Source organism: Ctenopharyngodon idella, chromosome 19 (genome assembly GCF_019924925.1).
Source record: "Ctenopharyngodon idella isolate HZGC_01 chromosome 19, HZGC01, whole genome shotgun sequence".
Taxonomy (NCBI): domain Eukaryota; kingdom Metazoa; phylum Chordata; class Actinopteri; order Cypriniformes; family Xenocyprididae; genus Ctenopharyngodon; species Ctenopharyngodon idella.
The window spans coordinates 4,923,368-4,940,976 of NC_067238.1; the positions used below are offsets into that span (position 1 = coordinate 4,923,368).

Consider the following 17,609-nt stretch of genomic DNA (forward strand, 5'->3'; position numbering starts at 1 on the left):
TTTGCATTTAAAGGGGAACACACTAAAACGGCACGTTTTTGCTCACCCCCAGAAAGTGGCAATTTTAACATGCTATAACAAATTATCTGTGGGGTATTTTGAGCTAAAACTTCACATACACACTCTGGGGACATCAGAGACTAATTTTACATCTTGTAAAAGGGGGCATAATAGGTCCCCTTTAATCCATTTGTCTATCATTTAATCCAAATGGCATTAATGATTAATCAATGAATCATTTAGTACATCTATAGATTTCTGTAGATACAGATTCTATAGATTCTATAGTTTCTACATTGTTTACAATTTATGATACAGATAATCAAAAGTAACAAATTCTTTTTTACATTATAAGCGATTTATCTTAGATTATAACCACTATGTTCAAAGTGTATGTCCTAACCCTAAACCTACCCATCACAGAAAACTTTCTGATATTTTAGTTTTCTGTGATGGGTAGGGTTAGTGTAAGCAATAGAATATACAGCTTGTACAGTATAAAAACCATTACGTCTATGGAATGTCCCCATAAAACATGGAAAACCAACATAGAGTACAAGGGAAAACAGGGAAACAGTCAATGACTGTATACATCAGATTGATCAGAGATGCATCAGAAGAAGAGAGACAGATGGCATAAAACTACAGTATGTATGCCATTGATACTATAAACAGATTGCCATGGTAGGGACTGCCACATTACTATAACTCACTCTTATAAAGGTCAACTACAATATAGATTCAGTTATATGGTACAGTGAGAACATTTACTGTATTGGCAGCAAACTCTGTTCTAGCACAAAACCTCATGGCAATTTCATAACTTCATCACACCTTTTGAGGCGTGAATCTTCATGAATAATGCTGTGATTCACACCTGAGAAGACAAAAACCTGCATAATGACCTGCATAATGACCCACATAATGAGCCCTTTCAGTCACGTAGGCTATGTGAGAGGAAACTAAAAAAATCAAAGTACAAAGTAGTTTTTTTGGTATTTTATTCAGAATATAGTTAACAATATAAATGAGACACATTTTGAATAAATGAGGGCACATTTTGAGTATAGAGTTTTACCTGGAAATAAATCCTGTTCAAAGATATAAGTGAACATCACTTACCTGGCATTCCAAGGTGTTTGGTGTTTCTGCACTGGAGAGAAAAAAAAAAAAAAAAAACTTTCCTGCTTCCAGTCAGTGATCTTACCATTATATTCATTCAGAATGTCCAGTGTGGGCCAATATCTGGTCACTATGATTCTCAAATCTGTGAGATAAAAGAAAAAACTCTTTCACACCGGTAAGAAAAAAAAACGAGGTGGTATCGCCGGTGATACCGCCGACTCCAGAGTGTTAAACATGCTGAATTCACATACTCGTTTCTCTGAAAACCATTGCTACAGCCAGTTATTTTACTTCGAAATTTGTGTTCCGTGTCGGAATTTCTGTTTTTGTTTTGGTCTGTGCAAGACCGCATGTTGTCAATTTACCCAGTAGTATTTCGCCACCCTGGGTTGCCAGTTGGCGGAAAACACATGCAATGAATTGCAGCCTTGGAAACCAGTGAACAAACTGGGTCAGAGATCACAGATTCTACCCGACCTAAAAAGCCTCAGCATCCATTTAAAAATCCCTATGAACGGGAGCATATTAAAACGCAATGTCAACTCATCATAAATCAATAAATCAACTAATTATCTTACAGTGTGCAAGTCTTCTCGCCTTCCAATGTCAATTGAGCTCGCTCTTGTTGCGTGTCTTCAAACTGGCAACCCGCGAGAGCGTGGAGTCTGAGGAGGAGGGGGCAGGGCAAACAATATTTTGAATTTGGACTGCAGTACCCACTTCAACCACTAGCTGTCATTCTTACATAAAGCACCTCTAAAGAATGTTGGTAATCAAAGTTGATGTAGCCATTGATTTAGCCATTGACGTTAGCCATAGGTATTAGGTAATATTAGGTAAGGGTTAGTTGCTTGTAATTATACACAATTTACTGTTATTACTATGGTAAGTACATGTAAAATATGTAATAAGGACACCTTAAAATAAAGTGTTACCCTAAATTCATATTGCATAAGCTGCATTTATAGCCATTGTGAAATATGTAATATACACACCGACCACACACTAGTTAAATTCTATATTAGTATGGCAAGTTGTGACATTGCTCTGCAACCATAAACAACTGCCTGTGCTTGTCCTTTCTTGTCTTTACTCATTTGGGACACATTCTGCTCCACACTGTATTTTCACATTACTTAATGCTTTTTTGTTGTTTTTGTTGTTGTTGCTCTCACATGTAATCAAACTAATGTAACATTGCTCTCAAACTAATGTAATGCATTTATGTCCACTGATGTGCAAATGGTGTATACTAGGAAAAGTACCATGGTATTATAATCTGATATTATCAACATCACTGTACGGACACAGTACAGTCAACATGTCAACAACACAAACCAAACTATATAGCTAACTACAGTGTTTGAGGGCAGATCAAAGCAGACGTGAAGACCATAGGGTGGAATTATGCAGATTTGTTAAAAATCTATGTAAGTTTGTGCAGGAAGTAAGACTTGAATTAATGATCATTTCAGACCATTCAGAATTGGTTCTTTTTTGGGGGTGCAATAACTCCATTTTTCATGCACTTTGATCTTTGAAACTTGCAGACCTTTAACATTCACAAACAGCTATATAACAAACAACATGAAAGGTAATAGCCGAAAACCATTTTAGGGGCACTTTTAAACATTTTTTAAGGAATATCTTCAGCCATGTTTTAATTTAAACAGTAAACCTCTGTTGCACATCACTTTGTTTGCTAAAAAAATGTCCAAATGTAATTTGATTACATTTTAAAATATGATAAAATAGTTAAAATTTTATGCATTTGTTTGATTAATAAATCAAAAATCACAGAACCTAGAAAAATTTAAACGGACAACAGAATTTCTGACCAAAAAAAAAAAAAAAAAAAATTAGTGGGCACTATTTAAAATTTTAATGAATTATTAAATTGTTAAAATTGTATGATTTCAATTGAATAGCATCCTTTTGATTATTAAAATTTAATTAAAACATTGAAAAAAATCCAGAAAAATTTAAATGGAAAACACGGAATTTGGGAAAAAAATAAAACTTATTTTTCTTTCTCAACTTTCATTAGGGATTAGTCCCTCGTCATTTTGAAGTTGGATGTTTGTGTTTGTTGGTGGTCACAATGTGGGAGAATGAGCAGCAGGGGAAAGTCATGAGTTTTTTGTACTGTTATTCACCACTGAGGGCATAACCTTGTTATTGGCATTTGCTTGGCTACTGAATGTATAGAAATACTGCAAGTTTTTAAAAAATTTTTTTTTATTATTATTAAACTTAGAAAGTGTAATTTACTTACTACTAGTCTATAGTCTGCATAGTCTACTTAAGACTGTGATGTTTGATGGTGTCTTAGTTACAGTTTATTTATATATTTAAGTACTGAGGAGTATCAGTTAACAACATGCACTTACTATAGGGTTATGATTAGAGTTAGGGTTTGGTTTAGGGTTAGTTGCATGTAATGCTTGCTTTTACTATTACTATTACTGTTATTACTATAGTACATGTAACAGACACTATAAAGTGTTACCTTGGATTGGATCAAGTTGGGTTATACAACCTGTTTTGATAGATTTCTTAGCCTCTCTGAGACCTGTCTTACTATTAGTATCTGCCTGTCTTCGAAGAAGAACTAATGAATTTGGAATTCATAATAATTTTGATAATTTTATACCATATTGTTACATTGTGGGAATGAAGAAGTAGTTAAGACATGGATCTAAGTACAGCTTTTTTTTATTGAAATAAGATGATAATCCAAGAAGGAGACCAATCAAACGGGCAACACAAAACAAAACAGCTTAGCCAAAAACACTAAGACAATAACCGACAAAGGACGGACTGAAACACTGGGCTTTAAATACACAGAGAAAACAAGCAACTAAACAAGACACAACATAATCAGAAACCATGGCAAGAAAAAACACAGGAAGTAGGCACAGGAAGTGAAAACAGAAACAATGTAAACTAAAAGTCCTTTTTTATTATAGACTAAATGTGACACACTTCTCTGGAGCTTTTAGGTTATCTATATTGGTGAATCTTTATAAGAACATGTTTCACCCCAAAATTAAAAATAAAATAAAATAAATAATAATAATGTAAGAAATTAATAATCATGTAAGAAATTTCAAAGATTTTTTTGCATTGTGACATTATTTCCATGACATTTAAGGACCCCCCTCCCAATTCTTATTAGCATAAAATCTCATTCTCATTATACTGTAATGTGCATAAACTTACATATTTATTTGAAATTAACTGACACAGTGGATGACAGCATCTACTGTGTGAGGAATTGACTGTGCAACTGTGCAATCGAACTGAGTGTGAAAATACATCAAAAGATACAAATCCGACAGCATTTGTTAATGAAGTCCAGATGCAGGACTGGGATCAGTAATAAAAAGTTAAAGAAATGAGATGCCAGCGTATCGTTTTAATTATATCAGGTATTCGGAGGCCATAAAGCATGCACAAACTTGCCAACTCTTCTACTGTCAGTTTTTTTAAAAAGTACATCTGAGAATAAAATTACGTTTCTAGGTTCCTTTGGTAAAAGCCCTAGAAAAACTAACAAAAAAGTAATTGTGTTCATAATGTAGAGCAACCCATGATTCATTTGATCAAAAGATTGTCATTTTAAGGATTGTACTCGAACATGAATGCTTTTATTCATTTACAGCTTATTTTAATGTAAATTCATTACCAAACTAATGTTTAGCCAGATCTAATCAGCCAATTTACATCTTACAATTTAAAAGCCTGCATAATGGTGTCAGTTTTCATTTATTAAATTTTTTGTTTGTTTTCCCCTATATTGTGCCATTTCTGGCTCATAAGTTTATAAGACAAATACTTCCAAATATTCTGTTCAGCATTCTAGATATAACTGAGTCACCATGGAAACTATTAAAGTGCAGAGCCAAGACACAGATCTAGATATAAAATTCATAATATCTCTTAAATATTGATTTGGAGAGCTTGCAGTATTTACTTACTGAATGTGAGTTCTAAGGTAATTGTTGCAGGCCAGACTTAAACCTGCGTCTTCCACAACTGCTTTAGTTTTAATATTTGTTTAGAATTTATTTGTATAGAACGGCGTTACTCAAACCTGTCCTGGGGACTCCACATCACTGCACAATTTGGATGTCTTTATTATCGGACACACCCATTTTGGGTTTTTCAGTCTCTACTAATGACCTAATGATTTGAATCAGTTGTGTTAGATGAGGGAGACAATAAAATATTGTGAAAATATGCAGTGGTGGGGGATCCCTAGGACAGGTTTCTGAAACACTGGTATAGAAGGTTTGAAAGGCATTACCCAGCTTGAGGTTAAACTTTAAAATTTTGTGGGTTGTTCTTTCAACACCACATATTAAAGAAGGATTTATAGAGGGCAGCTGGTCACATGGTGAGCAGAATTACTCTTTTTTTTTTTTCTCTCTCTTATCTTAATACACTTGCATTAGGCAGCATATATTTCTACGCTCTGAAAATCATGCATGTGTGCTGTATTCTCTCCATCTCTCCATTCACAAACATGGTAGAAAATGGCCTATTAATCAAGCCATTACATGTAATTAGGAGTCTTGATGGTAAGTGTGTCACATAAACAAAACTATAGAAATGAAAATTGGATATACTTTAGAGTAGACAATGTGCAGATTGTTTAGCAGTACAGATTTACTGTCCTCTAAAAATAACTCAACATACAGCGATTATTGTCTAAATAACTGGCAACAAAAGTGAGTACACTCTAAGTGAACATGTCAAAACTGTGTCCAAAGTGTCAATATTTTGTGTGAGCACCATTGGTATTTAGCACTGCCTAAATCCTCATGGGCATGGAATTCACCAGAGCTGCACAGGTTGTTGCTGGGATCCTCTTCCACTCCTCCATAACGACATCACGGAGCTGCTGGATGTTAGACACATGGCGCTTCTCCATTTTCCGCTTGAGGATGCCCCACAGGTGCTCAATAGGGTCCAGGTCTGGAGACATACTTGGCCACTCCATCAGCTTTACCTTCAGCTTCCTCAGCAAGGCAGTTGTCATCTTGACGGTGTGTTTGGGGTCATTATCATGCCGTTCGGCCCAGTTTCTGAAGGGATGGCATCATGTTCTGCTTCAGAATGCCACAGTACATGTTGGAATCCATGTTTTCCTCAATAAAGCAGAGCTCCCCAGTACCAGCAGCAATCATGCAGCCCCAGACAATGATGCTACCACCACCATGCTTGACTGTAGGCAAGACACAATTTTCTTGGTACTCCTCACCAGGGCGTTGCCACACGTGCTGGACACCATCTGAGCCAAACAAGTTTATCTTAGTCTCATCAGACCACAGGACATGGTTCCAGTAATTCATGCTATTGGACAGGTTGTCTTCAGCAAACTGTTTGCGGGCTTTCTTGTGAGCCAGCTTTAGAAGAGGCTTCCTTCTGGGATGACGGTCATGCAGACCAACTTGTTGCAGTGTGCGGCGTATGGTCTGAGCACTGACAAGCTGACCTTCCACTTCTGCAACCTCTAAAGCAATTCTGGCAGCTGGCAGCATCTTTTTTGTGAAGCCAGCTTCTACACCTGACGCACAGCACAACTTCTTTGATTCAACTTCTTTGGCCTGTTCCGAGTGGAACCTTTCTTGGAAAACCTCTCTCTATGACCCTGGCCACTGTGCTGTAACTCAGTTTCATGGTGTTATCGATCTTCTTATAGCCTAGGTCATCTTTGTGGAGAGCAACAATTCTAATTCTCAAATCCTCAGAGAGTTCTTTGCCATGAGGTGCCATGTTGAACATCCAGTGATCAGTATGAGAGAATTGTACTCAAAGCACCAAATTTTAACTGCTCTTATGCAAGATATACACATTTGTATGGTCTTGTCATGCAGACAAAAACATGAACTTGATGAATAGGACATGTAGCTTTGCATGGTTAAACGACATACAACTGTTATCACTTAGGGTGAGGCTTTGCCTCAGGAACAGACTGAAATTTAAGTTAAAATTTACTAAAAATATTTCCCTCTGCTTCAGCTCTCAAATCACTTTTTTATTCTGTATAATATAACTGGTGCATCACATTTGGTTACAACACATGCAAGCAATGGCGTTTGACATCAATGACATCAAACCTTGCATGATGCCTATTACAAGTGAGGCTCCTGCACCTCCTTCCTCGCACCACCGGAGGGAGCCATCACCTGAATATTGACTGGTTTCGATTCGGACTTCATTTCCCATAGGCCCTCATTCCTGGGACTGATTGCGCACACCTGCACCACATGACACACACACACACACACTTCATAAGCAGCTCTCACACACACGCACATTGCGAAGTCTTGATTTGCCCCTGGTAATCATTTCTGAGCGTTTATTGTGGATTGCTATACATGTGTTTGATTGGACTGTTCCTCGTGTTTGATTCTCTGCTGCCTGCCCTGACCTTTGCCTGTTCCTGGACTTTGTAAGTTTGCTGCCTGCCCTGATCTCTGCCTGTCTTTGGACTTTGTTTGTTTGCCACCTGCCCTGATCCCTGCCTGTCCCTGTTACCGCTTCTGCCTCGTCCTTGCCATTGTTGTGTTTGCTACTTCAATAAACTGCTAATGGATCCTCACTCTGTTGAATCGTCATTACAATGCCTTTGCATGCAATATTTTTCTAAATTTACACTACCAGGCAAAAGTTTCAAATAATTATTATTTAATTAGTACTGAATGTTTTTGAAACATCTCTCTTATGCTCACCAAGGAAGAAAGACATTAATAATAAAAATATTCCACAAGGGCTCAATATTATAACTATTGACAGCAAAGACATTTATAATGTTACAAAAGATTTCAAATTCCAATAAATGCTATTATTTTGAACTTTCTATTAATCAAAGAATCCTGAAAAATTGTATCACGGTTTCCACAAAAATATTAAGCAGCAAAAACTGTTCAACACTGATAATAATAATAAAAGGCTTGTAAATCATACAGAATGAGTTTTTTTTTTTTTTTTGAGAAAGTAAAATATGCACAGTTTTCTGTGATGGGTTTAGGGGTAGTGGTAGTGTAGGGGGATAGAACATACGGTTTGTACAGTATAAAAACCATTACGCCTATGGAATGTCAATTCACAAAAACAAACGTGTGTGTGTGTATGTTTGTGTGAGTGTGGTTTTTTTTTTTTACTCGACCAATCCCAGTTTAGGCTCAACTATATGTAAGCCATTTGTAGGTTGACTTTATGAAGAGTAACATTTCAGATTTTTTTTTTTTTTTTGTGGTCCAATATATCAGTTCCTCAAGTCTGTGACTAAATTGGTGTCTGGGGTTGGATAGGCCTTTTTCACAAGAATCGGAAATCACGTGACGCGGGGTAAAGTTAGTTCCACTATGGGTCTACGGCGATTAGATTGATATGCTCTTTTCTCAAATATCGCTTCTTACCTTTTCTGTTTTGTCTGTTTTCCAAGCTGCTGTTGTATAATCTACAAATAAATTATTTTCTACTTGTTTGTAGCTTATACGGCCACTCAGACCGTTGCTCGAATTTACCGGCAGGTGGATTTATTTTACCAGCTGTCATACAGTATAGGCTACGCAGCTACTCATTCAGCAATTCCCCCGATCGTATCACGTACGACGATCATTATTTATATAATTTATTCATTAAAAAAAATTAACTCACAATATATACTTCAATGGGGGATATAAAGTCGTGAGATACATAATATTGTTGTGAGTTTAATACGTTTTAAAAATATATAGCATGTATTAATCTCATATGGCATTACATCCCACATTCAAGCATATGTTATAACTAATCCTGATCGATTAAAATGATTAAACTAAGACATAATTAATTTCCAACACCACACTGTACACAACTATCAGTCTTTGCATTAATGTTGCAACAGCACAATAATACTGTGCATAATACACACTTTAAGATGATGACGACAGGAAAATATGAGTGAGAGATGACTGAAGTGTTTATATATATCCAGAAATATCCAGAGTGCGAGCGGTCCTGTTTCATGAATCAGAGGATCAGGCTTGCGTGATAAGGGAGCAGGCTTGCGTGATCATTTCCCCAGCACGTCGTGAAAAACACTTTATACATCCCAATGTGCATACTATCCACCCTTAATAGTACTGAATATTACTAATGTCATATAGACTACTATTTAGGATGGATAGTATGCACGTTGAGACGCAGGCACTGTCTTTACAGCACATGGAGCGCGATAATGCACAGCCACGCCAAAGAGACACGTAGAATATAACCAGTTTAACCGCCATCACTTCGAATTATTTATTAAATTTACTCTTAATGAGAGCTCTGTAGTCTCACCAATAATTCACCAAGACCGTTCAAACATTTTCATGACAATTAATTCGTAAAACGACTTTGATTCCCGAGCTGGTTCTGATCGAGGCTCGGCTATCTATCACTGTAGCCGGAAAAACTTTTACCCGGCGTGGATCATTCCGGAAGCCAAAAACCTGAAAGTGTGAAATAGGCCTATTACATGTTTGTCTAAACCAAGGAGGTGTACAATACCTAATGAGAGCTATACCATCATTTCCATTAAAAATCACAGGCGGTTGCCTGTCTGTTGCAGGACATGCCGGAAGTAAAAGAAAAATACATTTAAGTAAACAATTTTTATTATATTATATTGAAAGGTTTGCTTTTTTGATTATTAATTTCTTTCTGAGTTGTGTCTCTGGAGAGATTGCTTAACCATGCATTCTAATCGCTTTCAACATTTCATTCTAGATTTTCATGTTGGGAGGGATTTTTGCACCTCAGCCCTGGCAGGACTAAGCGCTCCCACATCTTTCTGGTAAGAACAGTGTTTTGTGTGTAATATCAAATTGATTTAATAATCAAATGCAGTTGTAAATGAACATTTTAATTGCAATAAAAGGTAGTTTATAATATAATTAAATTTCTACTCCAATTTGTTTTAAAATAAATATTTTCATGACAGATTTATTCAAACAAACATATCTTACTTACACTTACACTCACACACATATGCAATTACCAGACACTTTTATGAGTACTCCTGTTCAACTGCTTGTTAATGCAAATATCAAATTAGCCAATCACATGGAAGCAACAGTGCATTTAGGCATGTTGACATGGTTGCGACGATCTGCTGAAGTTCAAACTGAGTGCCAAAAGGGGAAAGAAATGTGATTGAAGTTACTTTGAAAGTGGCATGGATGTTGGTGCTGGAGGGCTGGTCTGAGTATTTCAGAAACTGCTGATCTACTGGGATTTTTATGGATCCATCCTGCCTTGTATCAATGGTTCAGGCTGGTGATGGTTGTGTAATGGTGTAATGGGTATTTTCTTTTTGGACACTTTGGGCCCCTTAGTACTAATTGAGCATCATTTAAATGCCACAGCCTACCTGAGTATTGTTGCTGACCATGTTCATCCCATTATGACCACAATGTACCCATCTTCTGATGGCTACTTTAAGCAAGATAACGTGCCATGTCACAAAGCTCAAATTATCTCAAACTGGATTCTTGAACATGAAAGTGAGTTCGCTATACTCAAATGGCCTCAACAGTCACCAAATCTTAGTCCAATAGAGCACCTTTGGGATGTGGTGGAGTGAAAGATTTGTATCATGGATGGAACTTTATACTCAAAAACAAAAAGACAAACAGGAACGGGACAACCAGATACACTTGATGAGAACTGACAAAGAACAGAATAAAACACAGGGCTTAAATACACAGAGACAAACTAATTAATGAGATGAACCTCAGCTGCAAACACTAATCAAACAATGAAAAGAAATGGCAACAAACTAAAAAAAAATTAACACAGAACTTAAACACGTGACAAAACCCACCCAAAACAGAAACAAAGCCAGATGATCCCTTACATCATCAGAGCAGCTTACCCACAGCGAGAGATAGGCAGCTCTGCTGTGGGTCAATGCCTGCTTATTACTCAATACTTAAAGGGTTAGTTCACCCAAAAATGAAAATTGTCATTAATTGCTCCCTCATGTCGTCCAAAACCCATAAGACCTTCGTTCATCTTCAAATTAAGATATTTTTGATGAAATCCGAGAGGTATCTGACTCTTCCATAGACAGCAATTTAACCACCAATTTCAAGGTCTAGAAAGGTACTAAAGACTTTGTTAAAATAGTCCACGTGACTGCAGTGGATCAACATTAATTTTATGAAGCGACGACAATGCTTTTTGTGCACAAAAACAAAACAAAAATAATGACTTTATTCAACAATATCTTCTCTTCTGTGTCATTCTTCTATGTTGTTTACGTTCAGTGCTTCCAGGTTCTACGTCAGAACGCCGACTCATTATTGGCCGGCTTCTGCATCAGCATCACACGCATGCGTCGTGCTGCTCACGTGAACAGCGCCAATACTAAACTGCCGTTCTGCTGTTCATAGAACCTAAAAGCACTGAACGTAAACAGCATAGGAGAATAAAATTTCCACTTACCACGTGTAGCCAAAGCTAGCTCTTTAGCAGCCCTACAGGTATACAAGTTAAAACCCTTTACATCAACCGTTAGCTGTTAGCATCTGACTAACACTTAGATACGGTGTGAGTGTAATGTGTTAAATCCCTCCTCTCTCACTGCCTCTCCTTACTCTTGGTTTCACCCTCTGTTGAGCTCTAACATACTTTTCTGTCTCAGTTAGGTTGGTCCTTCCCACATATACTTTGGTTTTGTGTTATTTTATTTTGACTTTACTTCTCCTCTGTTTTATTTTATTTTATTTTATTAACTTTGGTTTTAGGCTGATTATCCATATTCAGCTAAGTTGAATTTAATCAAATTTAAATCAAGTTGTTTATTTATCTTTCCTTTTAGTTTTCCAGAGCTATAAGCACATTCTACTTTTACTTTGACCTTATTTTAGTTAGTTTACCATCACCATCTTCTCTTTCTGTATAGGAATACAGTAGTTCTAGCGACTGTTGTTTTCTTAATGAGCTATACAGGTTATTAGTAGCCTAACCCCTGTTTCTTCTCTACCCCTCCTCACTCATCAGTTCCAGGCCTAGTCCACGAAGTATGGTTACCGTTCAAACTCACTGTAAGCCCCCAGAGAGAACTAGAAACACTTCCTATTGTTTCTGTTTATTGACCTTGAGGTGTTTGGTCTGTCCCTACTAGCTTAGGTATCAGGCCCCTTATGGTTTTATGAGTCTACTGCAGCATTTACTTGAATATCTCCTAGCTTAAACTAAATAGGTGTAGCGAATTAACTCAAAGGGGAAATATTAATAATTATTCATAACTCATTATGATTATTAATTATGATTAATTATGAATATGTAAATCAGTTAATCAGATTAACTGGATGTAGCTACATTAATATTACAATCGATTAACCTGTTCGTCCAGTGAACACTCAGTGTTGATTGTTTATTAATTCTAAGAAATGTTCATTTCCAGGTTATGGAAAAACAACATTCGTATTGTACAGTACTACTCAGAGCATGTAGTCAGGATCTAAATCACTTAAGAGGCAATTTATTAGCAGACGGAGTCAGAACCAAACATGTATTGTGCACAATCTTTATTAACTAACTCACAAACACATAACTAAACTAACAGACACATAACATACACGAAGGTCACACACATACATTGGTAAGAATGAGCAATGATATGATAATGAGAGTTGAACCGGAAGTGGAACTGTTGATAGAGCTATAGGAAAAAGTCATAGACAATCTGGAAAAGAATCATCAGTTTCCTCAGTAATAAAACACCTTTGCTGACAAAGGTAAGTTTTACAAATCAATACTAAATTGCTGTTTAGTGTTCAAATGTACGATACTTGCAAGATGCCTTTAGGCTGAGGAGCATCGGATCTGCCGGTTGTGTTGTAATCTTGATGGTTCGGTCCGAAGTTGTTGCCAGTATCTTCTGCGTTAGATGAAGTACTATGAAAACGTATAGATGAGCACATGGCCGGGTTGTAGGCCGAGGCCTGCAGGCCTAGGCCTACAGGCCTGCAGCAAGAAGGGGGTCTCTTCAGTCGTCCAAGAAGCAAGGAAAGAGAGGGAGTGGCATTGTTCACTGGCTTTTAACCTCTGGTCAAAGTCACACCTCTTAGTTGTTGACCGGACCAATGAAGATGTTGTATTTCCGGGCGATAACACGCCTCCTGTCAGGGCTTTTATGATCGAGCAAGATTTACTGGCTGAGTTTTGAAGAAGAACTTTTAAAGATTCTTGTAATACTGATGTGTTGCACAGGTATGGACATACCGCATGCACAAGCATTTAAATCTTCTCGATACGAACCCATAGACACTAAACATGGCATAATTGAAGTTACCTTAAATGTATCATAAAACATGCGAATACAATGAGTGCAATACAACAACAGCAATAATGGATACCATTTCCTAGGGATGTGCATGTTCATTTATAGAACGGTCTGTCTATAAATTAATGTAGGAAAGTCTGTGTTCTGTGGGGAAAATGCAGGTAAGATGCACGTTTCTGTGTCTCTTCTCTGCTCTTCCATGTGGCAACCACATTCTTTAGCGCAATAAAACTTGTAACTGAGAACTTCTCGGGGGATGGGGGACAGGCCCCAGAGTGCTTTAAACAATTATTGGTTACCTATAACAAATAATTGTGTCTGATTTGTCTCAGTCGTTACATAATTCCCCCCTTTCGATCGTTGTTGTCCCTCTTATGGCAACAGCGAGCGACGTTGAAGGCGCAGAAAGATCAGACACACCACTGGCACACAAGGCTGAGAGGCTGTGATGGGCTCTGGTTGTATGCGTCTCCTGGAGTGATGGTCGTTCCATGGCGGTTGATGTAGACCGTAGACAAGCTCAGGTCTCTGAGCTGGTGCTGCAGGCATCAAGGCAGCCAGTGCCTTGACAGTGTGTCACCTGTCACCCTGAAGTCAGTTAGTGTGGGCGAGATGTTTGCTGGTAGCAAGGTTCAGGTCTTTGAGCTTGCTCAGCAGGTGTCGAGGTAGCAGGTGCCTTGACAGTGTCACCTGTCGTTCGGACGCCCGTGAAGCAGGTGGTTGCAGGAAGAGGTTATGGGAGTTGTAGTGTGAAGAGTGTTTCAGACTGACCTAGGGTTGATGACAGAAGGGCAGCAGGCGTTTGTTACCTCTGCTCTCAGTCAGAAGGAGTCTGAAGTTTGCAGTGTCCCTCTGCTCTTGCGGCGGCGCCAACTTGAGCAGGTCTGAGTGGTGTTGTGTGAGTGGTCAGAAGCTTGTGCTTCTGAGTACTCCTCAGGTAAGTACTGTTCAAGGAGCTCTCTTACTAGCTTTAGAAGCTCCTACAGGTCCAATACAGGCATGTCCAGTCGTCCTTGTGCAGCCTCTGGATGGCGGCTGTGTGAAGGATGGGGAGGTTGTTGTGGAGGTCTTCGAATGTCACTTCATGTGCCATTTCAGGGTTCATCTGAATTAATCCTTCTCCTTCTACGGCTGCAGAGGATTTCAGGAAATGGGCAGGTAAGGTGTCAAGTAAAAGGTTTTGGCTCCCCCCTTTGTACCTCTGTGCTTGGCTGGGGGAGGCCCTTCCCCTCTTGCTGTAGTTCTCTCTGTAGCAGGTAAGAGTATCTCAATTCTCTTTGGACCATGTTAAGTTCATCGTTTATGTTGTCCAGCTGCTGGGTCAGAGCTTCAATCCCAGATCTGGACACATTCAGGTGGCCTTGATTCTGGCATCTTTGTCCAAGAGTTCAGAATTTGCAGTTATTAACGGTGACTCTTTGTGAAATAGTTCCTTTTTCCTTTTTTTTTTTTTTTAGGTCCTTTCTGGCTGTCTTTTCAGCTGTCAGAGCCTTTTGATGTCTGTGGATTTTCTCCTGTGACTCCACTCTGCCAGGGACATTGTGTCTGTCTTGCGCCCAGCATCTCTAGCTGGTCTATGCAGCTTTTAGCCTTTGTCAGCTCCTTGTGAGATTCTGCGATCTGGTTTTAGTCATCTGCCTTTACTTCTCTTCCATCGTTGTCCAGTTGCTTTTGGCTCTGGTGCTGCAAGTGATCAGCAGCCCTGGTTAGGAGGGTGTTCCTCACGACACCTAGCCAGTCCTTTGGTCTGCCATCTGGGCAGTTAGGCTGAGCATTCTGCAACATTTTGGCACACTTGTGGTGAGAGTAAGGGCAAGAGACTAATGCAAGATCAAACAGTGTTTGGAGCTGAAGGCACAGTGGGCAGCTAGGTGTATAGCATACAGCTAGGTTTAATAAATGATTTAAGATGGATCTTATGTTCAAATTATTTCTCAGAACTTGCTGATGGTTCACAACAGGCTTGATCTCTGAACCAATGAAAAGAGAGAAAGGAAAAGGAGCGCTTTCCTATTAGATTGGGTTTATTAGGGGTGCTCAAAATTATGCCATAGCAATCGTTTAAATTACTTTTGTAACTGGCTCATAAAATTGAAGCAACTGTTGTAAATAAACAAAATCAAGAAGGAAAGTATTTCTAGTTACTTGTGGTTCTATTGGGAAATTAAACCACATGAGAGCAGAAAGGAAAATGTAAATAAATCAAGTCGATGAAAGAAATAATACTAGTAAAAACGAATAGCTGATTGCTATTATGATTAAAATCAATAAAAAGATTTAAAGAAGTGATTAAAACAACAGAATGACCTGGTATTGGGAATAGTCAACAGCACTAGCGATTAACAGTTAGATTAGCTTTGGTGATCAGTCTATAGTTGGTCACAGCTACAGCATGTTCAGGACCACACCCTGTGTGTGTCCCTCCCTGAAGTTTAGTCAACGTGCTATTGAAAAATCTCAACAAATCCTAGAATTCTTCTTTAGCTAAACAGTTTACATGTAATTGAATTTAGATTTAATTACCCTAGTAACTGCAGATTTAGCTGAACAGCGTTCAGGGAGAAGTGCACCTAAGTGCAGGTGAAATTAGCTGAGAAGAATTAAAGGCAAGGAAAGAGAGAAATCAGAAAACCAGGAATGTGGTTTAGATCACTTCACACTGCATACATACAAGCTGCTAACCGGTAACTGTAAAAGTCATTAGTTAGCTTAGCCTGAGCGGAAGGGCCGCTAGGTGAGGTTAGCTCAGCCACCTAGCTTGGTTTGTTTACAATATGATGTCATGAGGTGGTGAGTTAGTACTTCCCGTGACAAGTTGTTGTCATGGGAAGCAGTGCACGTCAGAGCAATTCACCAGTTCATGAAGAGTGTCTGCACATCTGAAAAGAGTCCTGCATCGAGTTAAAATGTGGCGCTTATACTTCACAATATTTAAAAATTAGATGTTACTTTCAGTAAAATGCAAATGTGGTTTGGCATTTGCAAATTTTACTCATGTAAACCCTTCTCTCTACTTTAAACAACTTCTTGACTAATTTAAAGAGTAGTTACACCGATTTGCCGCGAGTCAAAACTGGTCTAAGTGCGCAGAAGTCTCATCTTGTGAATAAATACTGATGTTTCTATCGGCCAATGAAACATAGTATTGATCACCGGGTAGCTATGCTTGTAGATGCAGCTAAAGTTTAGATGAATGAGTCCCTCTGACTATAATTTCTAAGGTCTTTGCTCTGTAGAAAGGAAACCTTCATCCAAATCTACATTCATATAACACTGTACTGAGATTTTTCATCAGAAACAGGTTAAGCAATACTGTAATTGGTATTTCTTCAACCAAAGTAGAATAATCACTTCTGGTACAGTTTACATGCTGCTGAGCTGAGATTCCTTCGTCAAAACAGACTTACGCTCTAATACTGAAATGAGGTTTTCTTCGCTAAAATCAGATTAACTTTACACTGATACCATTTGACACATTTTAAGATGTGTTAAGACTCTTTCTGTTACAGCAGAGGTGTCAATTCAAGCTATAGTTTTATCTGCATCTAACAAGCCAGCAACCACCGATCTACATGCGAATCAAACGTCGTGTCAAATGTCATGTCGGAATTATCAATTATTAAACACACTTTTAGTTGGATGGTGGTTTAAGCGAGTGGCGTTAGGCCGTGCTAGCTTAACCCTCTGGGGTCTGAGGATTTTCGGGACCCTGGAGAAGTTTTGACATGCCCTGACATTTGTGCTTTTTTCAGTTGTTCATAAACATATTAATGGAAAAAGTGTCATTACATTGTATTCAGCACAAACTAGGCTACCATAATATGTGAGGAACATGTATGTACATGTTTGTGTTTTTGAAGGAATAACGTTTATGCGTGGTTATTGAAAAAACAAAAAACTTAAGTCACTGAAATAAAGCCAAAAAATATATATTAAATCTGTGCTCACAAGACTTCTGGGTATTGGAGGTTGTAGACTAGAATTTTTGCTTAAAAATGATGTAAAAATTATCCCGCATACTCGTTCATTTATAACAATATATTGATTTAGTTTTTGTAAGACACTTTTTGTCAAGAAACACAGTATGCGTGGAGGCGTGAATCATCATGAATAATGGGTGATTTACACCTGAGAAGACAAAAGAATCGCATAA

At 38.1% G+C, this 17,609-nt stretch overlaps 1 protein-coding gene across 5 annotated transcripts in view; it reads left to right on the plus strand.

The window, feature by feature from the left end:
- thrb (thyroid hormone receptor beta) overlaps positions 1 to 17,609 on the plus strand; it is a 180,251-nt gene that overhangs the window by 87,769 nt on the left and 74,873 nt on the right. For 4 of the 5 annotated variants that reach the window (XM_051872871.1, XM_051872870.1, XM_051872873.1 and 1 more), the window contains one exon: positions 9,892 to 9,958. The exons of the other annotated variant lie outside the window; for it this stretch is intronic. The gene's annotated coding sequence lies outside the window, so the exon portion shown is untranslated. The remainder of the gene's footprint in view (positions 1 to 9,891; positions 9,959 to 17,609) is intronic. 5 annotated transcript variants of the gene reach the window in all.